The sequence below is a fragment of the Lactuca virosa genome, chromosome 2 (genome assembly GCF_052849685.1).
Source record: "Lactuca virosa cultivar CGN04683 chromosome 2, Lactuca_virosa_CGN04683_v6, whole genome shotgun sequence".
NCBI lineage: Eukaryota > Viridiplantae > Streptophyta > Magnoliopsida > Asterales > Asteraceae > Lactuca > Lactuca virosa.
In genome coordinates, this window is record NC_136427.1 from 213,160,102 (window position 1) to 213,166,887 (window position 6,786).

Here is a 6,786-nt window from a genome sequence, read left to right on the forward strand (position 1 = left end):
TCAGATAATTGTTCCAAGTGCTGCAACACTTAAAGCGTGCTGATAGCAGGCTCGGAGAGCAAAATCGGTCTGTAAATCATTTACAGGTGACTCGCAAAGTGTGCACTATTGTCCGGTCACCCAGAGTTTCCCCTGGGCATAGAAACATAAACCCCTACCCCACGCTAGCCACATATCTCGTCCCCTTCTCCGGGGCATGCGTGCTTTCCTCAATAATTTTTCTATGGACAACTTTCGGCTGTGACTAGTAGGCAGGAATCATGGATAGAGTACATCGCAGTTGCCTTACGAACTTCGAAACTTGGCACATCAACCGTGCCAAATAATAGTCTCAGAGGCTGTATGACGAGGTCGCGCTTCCTAGCTACCTTGGCCTCTCATCAACACCATTTGTGTGACATCCTCAAATTTCTCGGCCAAAAAAGACCGATTTAATTTATGCTTTTTAAAATCAAATCAGAGAAATCTTTATAAAAGATGTTGCGGAATTGGTCCCCAAAACAAAATATGATAAAAGTTTGTCAAAACCTTTCTTTAAGAAATATATATAATTTCCTTTTATGTCAAAACCTCGGGATGTCATGTTCTGATACAGATCAAAAGCATAAACAAGACATTATAAGCCTTACAACAGTTATTTATAACTACTGGCCTATAATCCAAAAATCACTCATCATCATCATCCGACTATGCTCGGGGTCCACTACCTGTAATATGAAAAGCTGAGTGGGTCAGGCTTGGAAGCCTGGTGAGCATATAGGGTTTTCAACCCACAATACATAATTTAATATGCTTAAACATCAATCAATCAACCGAATTACCCCAACCCCATTATCTTATTTATTTCTTAAGGGTTTACCCTAAGAATCAACTATCACTCCTTCCTAAGGATTCATCCTAAGGAATAGACACAAAGTCACCTCGTCACCGGGGTTTATACAGCGGGCACTAAGTCCATAGCTGCCAAGGTTTATTCAACATGTGCTAAGTCCATAGCTCTCATTTATCGACAGTATTATTTACAGGTATTCCCCCCCTGCAATACATGTCAATGGGTTTTTAGAGTACATCAAATGAACATATAGTTCATTACACCTACAGGTTGCGGGCTTGCTAGTGTTCCACAGTCCATCTAGAATAATCCATGGTTGTCATCCATACTCTGCTGAATGACGGGGGCCAACATTTTGGGTAAGTGATTCTCTCAAATTTCACCACTCACCCTCAACTCATGATCAATATTACTGATCATCTCCTTTATCCAACTCACCTTTCATCACACCTACTATTTCATCTACCCATGTTTTACCCAACATTTTTCGTAGATAAAAATACATATACAGTTTAAATTATTTAAAAACCTGTATAAATCATTCCTTCAACACCCATCTCAAATAAACAAACAATATATATTCACACAACACGTATTTTATGTAAAATACTTCATATCTATGCGTAAGGTGAAAGTAACTACACACTCACCTGATTTAATGAAAATCGGGCAGCAATTCGTTTCCTAAAACGATCGTTTCTAATAAAACCGGGAGTTTTATTGAGAAACCGGGCTCTGTGAGGGTCGGGCTTCGAAACCGAAAAGATAAATTTTCCGGGCTTCTCGGGCACTTCGTGGCGTATTCCGGGGGTTATAATTCATACCGGGGATTCGTGGGAAGTTGAAATGAAAGAAATATTGAAAAAAGGGCTAAAAATGACAAATTTTCAAAGTATACCCGGGAGGTCTCGCACCCTCCTATTTATAGGGGCGAGCCTCCTGATCCAACGGCTGAGAAGCCTCCAGGTGTCGCAGATCCGAAGCTCGCAGTGGATGGCTCGCACGAGGGCTGCATGTGCGAAGGGGCTGCTGGCTTCTTGTGATTGGACCGAAGCCTAGGTCCGAAGTAGGGCATCCGTGGCAACCTTACGAGGGTTCGGCCATGTGCTAAGAGGGTACGTGTCGCATCTCTACTGGACCACTTTGGATCAGCTCCCCGGTTCGGATGACTCAGCAACCTTCTTGGACACGCGTCGGATTGCGAAGCGAGGAGACGTGGCCGAAGTCCACGTGTGCGAAACTTCCCGGTTTTGGCATTATTCCTCGATTTTCGCACCAAAACTTCTAAAATCCATAACTTTCGCATACGAGCTCCGTTTTTGACGTTCTTTATATGCACGCGTAGGTAAAATTACGCTCTACAACTTTCGTTTAGACTTCGTCGGCTAATTTTGACTTTAATTTTTATATTATTATTTTTAACAGACCGGGACAGGAAATCCGTTAAAAATTCATAACTTCTTCATCCGACGTCCGTTTTCGTCAAACTTTCTACCGTTGTGCTAATAATGACGAGACCTTCGTTTCTCGTTTAGGTCGTGTCGGCTAAAAAACACTCGATCTACAATTCGAGTTTTTAGCGGTCTACTGCTAAGCTGAAACTTCGAAAAATCAGAACTTCCTCATACGAAGTCAGATTTGGGCGTTCTTTTTATAGCTACTCTCGGTTTAACGAACACTACGAGTTTTGTTTAGATTACTAAGGCTAAAAAGTAGTTTATCAAAAACTCACTTTTTACGACATTCGGCACCGTGCCGGTTTATCGCGAAACTTCGACAGGTCATAACTTCTTCGTTATAACTCGGATTTCGGCATTCTTTATATATCCGTAATCCTTGTCACGCCCACTACAAGTTTATTAATAGATATCGGCTTTATCTAAAATTTAATTTTTGACGCTCAGTTTTATTCTTAATTAATTAAACCCTAATAATTAAGCATAAAACACATAAAACACATAATATTCACATAATTCTTTTTCATTTCTTCAAAATGAGTCACAAAGGTTAACCTAGACTATAATGTCAATATTAATTCCTAGCTTAGAAACACGGGCATTACAATTTGTCACATTAGCAGCCTTCCCTACATAACATTAATAACAACCTCGTTCTGCATAAACATCATCAACAGCATTGCCCTGCATCACATTACCAACAACAGCTACATTGCATCACATTGATCGAATCATACTCTCAAGAAGAAAGGAGTATCAAGCCAGCCAATGCTACATAAGCCCATCACACAACACCACATATCTCGTGGTCAAGGTTTGGTCGTCTTTTCATTTCTTTTGCATTATTGCTTTGACTGTATCCAGTCCAATGTCACTGTTTGCTCACCAATCACATCGGAATGTGGAGACTTGTTAACGTATGGTCCATTAGCATGGTCCAGATGTCAAGACTTGCCGCCCTAGTCGTACCTAGCGCTCTCCTGGTGCTCGCCTCCCAGCCTTGTTTGGCCCCCGCGTGTGGCCCTTTCCTGGCGTGTGGGAGCTCTTTCCCAGCTCCTTGTTAGCTGGGCCTGAGTTGGGCTGGCCCAAGTCTTGAACCAACTCTCCCTTGACCTAATTGTATCATATAAATAGAATGTTTCTTCCTCCATGAGGATGCAACTTCTAACAAGCTTCTAGTCACTTTCTCTAACCTAAAGCCTCCATGGCTAAACACACCCATACAGATCAAGATTGTTATCTCCAACTAGGGATAACCATCTCATCTCTACCAACCGATCTAACTTGATCGTCAGAGCTTGCTCCCGGGGCATAGTCCCTGGGCCAACGTTAACGACTTTGTTGTGACTGCACCTTAGATATCTCGCCGGAAACTCGCTAACGACACTACCTCCAGATCTCTGATCCGGAACCAATACAGAAGACCCGACAACCTGAGCACATGTCACAAGACCATTTTTCCCTCACCGGACCTCAGTCCATTCTTCGATTGGTTGGTAACCTTTCATCTCCTCTCAATTGTTATAGGCTAATCACTAAATCTATTTGAATTCCCCCTTCTTCCCTTTGTGCTCTTCTGTTAAACGAAATCAATGCTTGTGTAATTTTGTCTGTGGAACCAAAGAAATGCATTTTGATGGAGGCCACTGTTAGGTATCTTTTTTATATTTTAATGGTATGGCATAAATAGGTTTTATCATTTTGTATGATATGAATGGTGGTTTTTTTATAAAACTTATTTAATTTGTTTATGTAACAATGGTTTTGTAGTTTTGTATATATAAAAAAGAATGGGTTTCCAAAATTGTATGACATAAAATTATAAATGATTGTTAAAAATTACATTGGTTTTTTCTGTCCATGTGCGGTCTATTATGTTAAAAATTGGCTGAATTAGTTTCAAACAATGGCACCATACAAAAAACTGGATTTGCAAAGTTACAAAAAATCCGACTCACAACCAGTGGCAGATCTAGCCAGAAGCCAACTAGGGTGCAGTTTAGGGGCGTGCATCAAACCGCCTAAAACGTACAAACCGTCTGCACTGCATCGCAATATGTGGTTTAGAATTTTGTGATGTGGTTTATAGTTTTTAATTTTATTAAACCGCAATATGTGATATAGTTTCTGGTTTTAAATACAAAATCGAGGTTCAAACTGCGCTGCACAGTGTGTGTATGTCTATATATATTAGTAATTCATATGACCAATATCCATGGAATATATTGTGTATGATTCATGTAAGTTAGAAGTTATGTTGCAAGATTTACACGTTAGTATTGCATGCCATTAAATAATATTCATATGGATCTTGTACATTAAAACTTTGTTACTGGTCAAAAGGGCATAGCAACCATCTACATCGTAGGTATAAACTTTATATGAGAGGATTTGTTGCATGATTTAAAGGTTATTAAGAAATTAAAAAGTTTATATTTTAGAAATCAAAACAAAGAATTGAAGGAGAAGCACTGAAAAGAGAGAATGGGGGACAAGCAAAAAGTTTTGTGGGGACCCAGCATTAGAAATATAAAAGTAGTAATTTTTTTTATAAATGTATCCTTGATGGAACTCACATCCAAGTGGGGCCATGCACCCTACTCCTTATACATTGGCTTCGCTACTGCCCACAATAGCAAAAACCGCACCAATGAGTATATTCGGTTTAAAACCGAAATCGTACCTTTTAAATCGAAACCGAATGATAAAACCCCTGAACCATTGAAAAACCGCACTCATTGGTTTTAGTACTACAAAAACCGCACCTTGCGGTTTGCGGTTCAGTTTGGCCCTAAAACGGAATCAAACCGCACCATGCTCACCCCTAATTTATATAGTCATTGTTGAATAGTTATATAAGCAGTATATACAAAATTCATAATAGAATAGTAACATAAAAGTAATGTTTTGACATTCTCATTTTATTTAATGTTTTTAATTGAGCCTCTCTCTCTCTCTCTCTATATATAGATATATATATATATATATATATATATATATATATATATATATATATATATATATATGGCTAGGTTAATACGTTTCTTACATTTATTGTGTGCTAGAATGCATCAATAGGAAATTAGTTAAATTAAATAATTATCTAATTAAATAAAGATAGATATAAATGATTTCCATAATTGTATGTATATTAAATGATATCCATAATTATAATTCTCTTTTTATGGAAACTAATTAAATTCATTATTAATGTCAGCAATAACATTCTTTCAGAATGAATTCGCATCTACGTTTTTGTGTATGGGTTCGAGTTTTGTTTCAGCACTCAGTCACTTAAAATACAATAAAGTTGCATGGAATATGAAGAATGAGGGTGTATTCTACTAGAATACATTATTATACTGTGAGAATACACTCTCATTCTTCTAGATACGAATTCATTCTGAAAGAATATTATTGTTGACATTACTGACGAATTTAATTAGTTTCCATAAAAAAAGAATTATAAGTATGGATATCATTTAATATACATATTTTAACACCCATTTTTCTAGGCTAAGCATTAGCATAATGGTATAATAGTTACAGTCAACAATTATAACCTAATTTGAAGTAATAAAGATGAATTATTTGAATATTATGTGAATTATGTGATTTTATGTGCATTATACTTATTTATAAGATATAATAAGTTAAGAATAAAAAATCATCAACAATAAAATAATAGATAAACCCAATATCTATGAAGAAAGTTGTAGTGGTCGGGACAAGGATTCCGGAAATATAAAGAACGTCGAAATTCGAGTTATAACGAAGAAGTTATGACCTATCGAAGTTTCGCGACAAAACCGGCACGACACCGGTAATCGTAAAAAGTGAGTTTACTATAGAGTAATTTTTAGCCTTAGTAATGTAAAAGAAAGTTGTAGAGTACGTCTCCACCTAAGCGTGGATATAAACAACGTCAAAAAAGGAGCTCGTATGTGACAGTTATGACCTTCCGAAGATGTAGCTGTCTGAGAGCATGACACGTGCCAGAAACCCTAATCTGACTGCACTCACGACGTGAGCATAGATTCTCACCACGTGTGTAACAGACACCTCTCAATGCTAGAATACATATGGCAATTCTACAAAAATGATAAGTCAAAAGCTCACGACGTGAGCATGGATTCTAAAGGGTCCAGTTAATGGTTTGGTCTAGGCTTTCATTGTATTAGTTCAGTATGAGTCTTTAATGCATTTTGTGGGTTGTTTAGATGTTTACGGTCAGGTAGTAAGTTTACGGCCGTAAACACGTTTATGGCCGTAAACCCAGCTTGCGGCCCAGTCGAGTATATATAGTGGAGGTGTAGGTCTTTGTCTAGTTGTTAATGCCAGAGAGTTTACGGTGTACTGTGTCGAGTTGTACCAGACGTTTTATGCTATAAACGTGTGCAAGCTTGATTTCTTTTCTTCTTCTTCTTCTATTGTGATTGTTTGTTGCTTGATCATTGGTAAAGATCCTTTTCAGGACCTTACAATTGGTATCAGAGC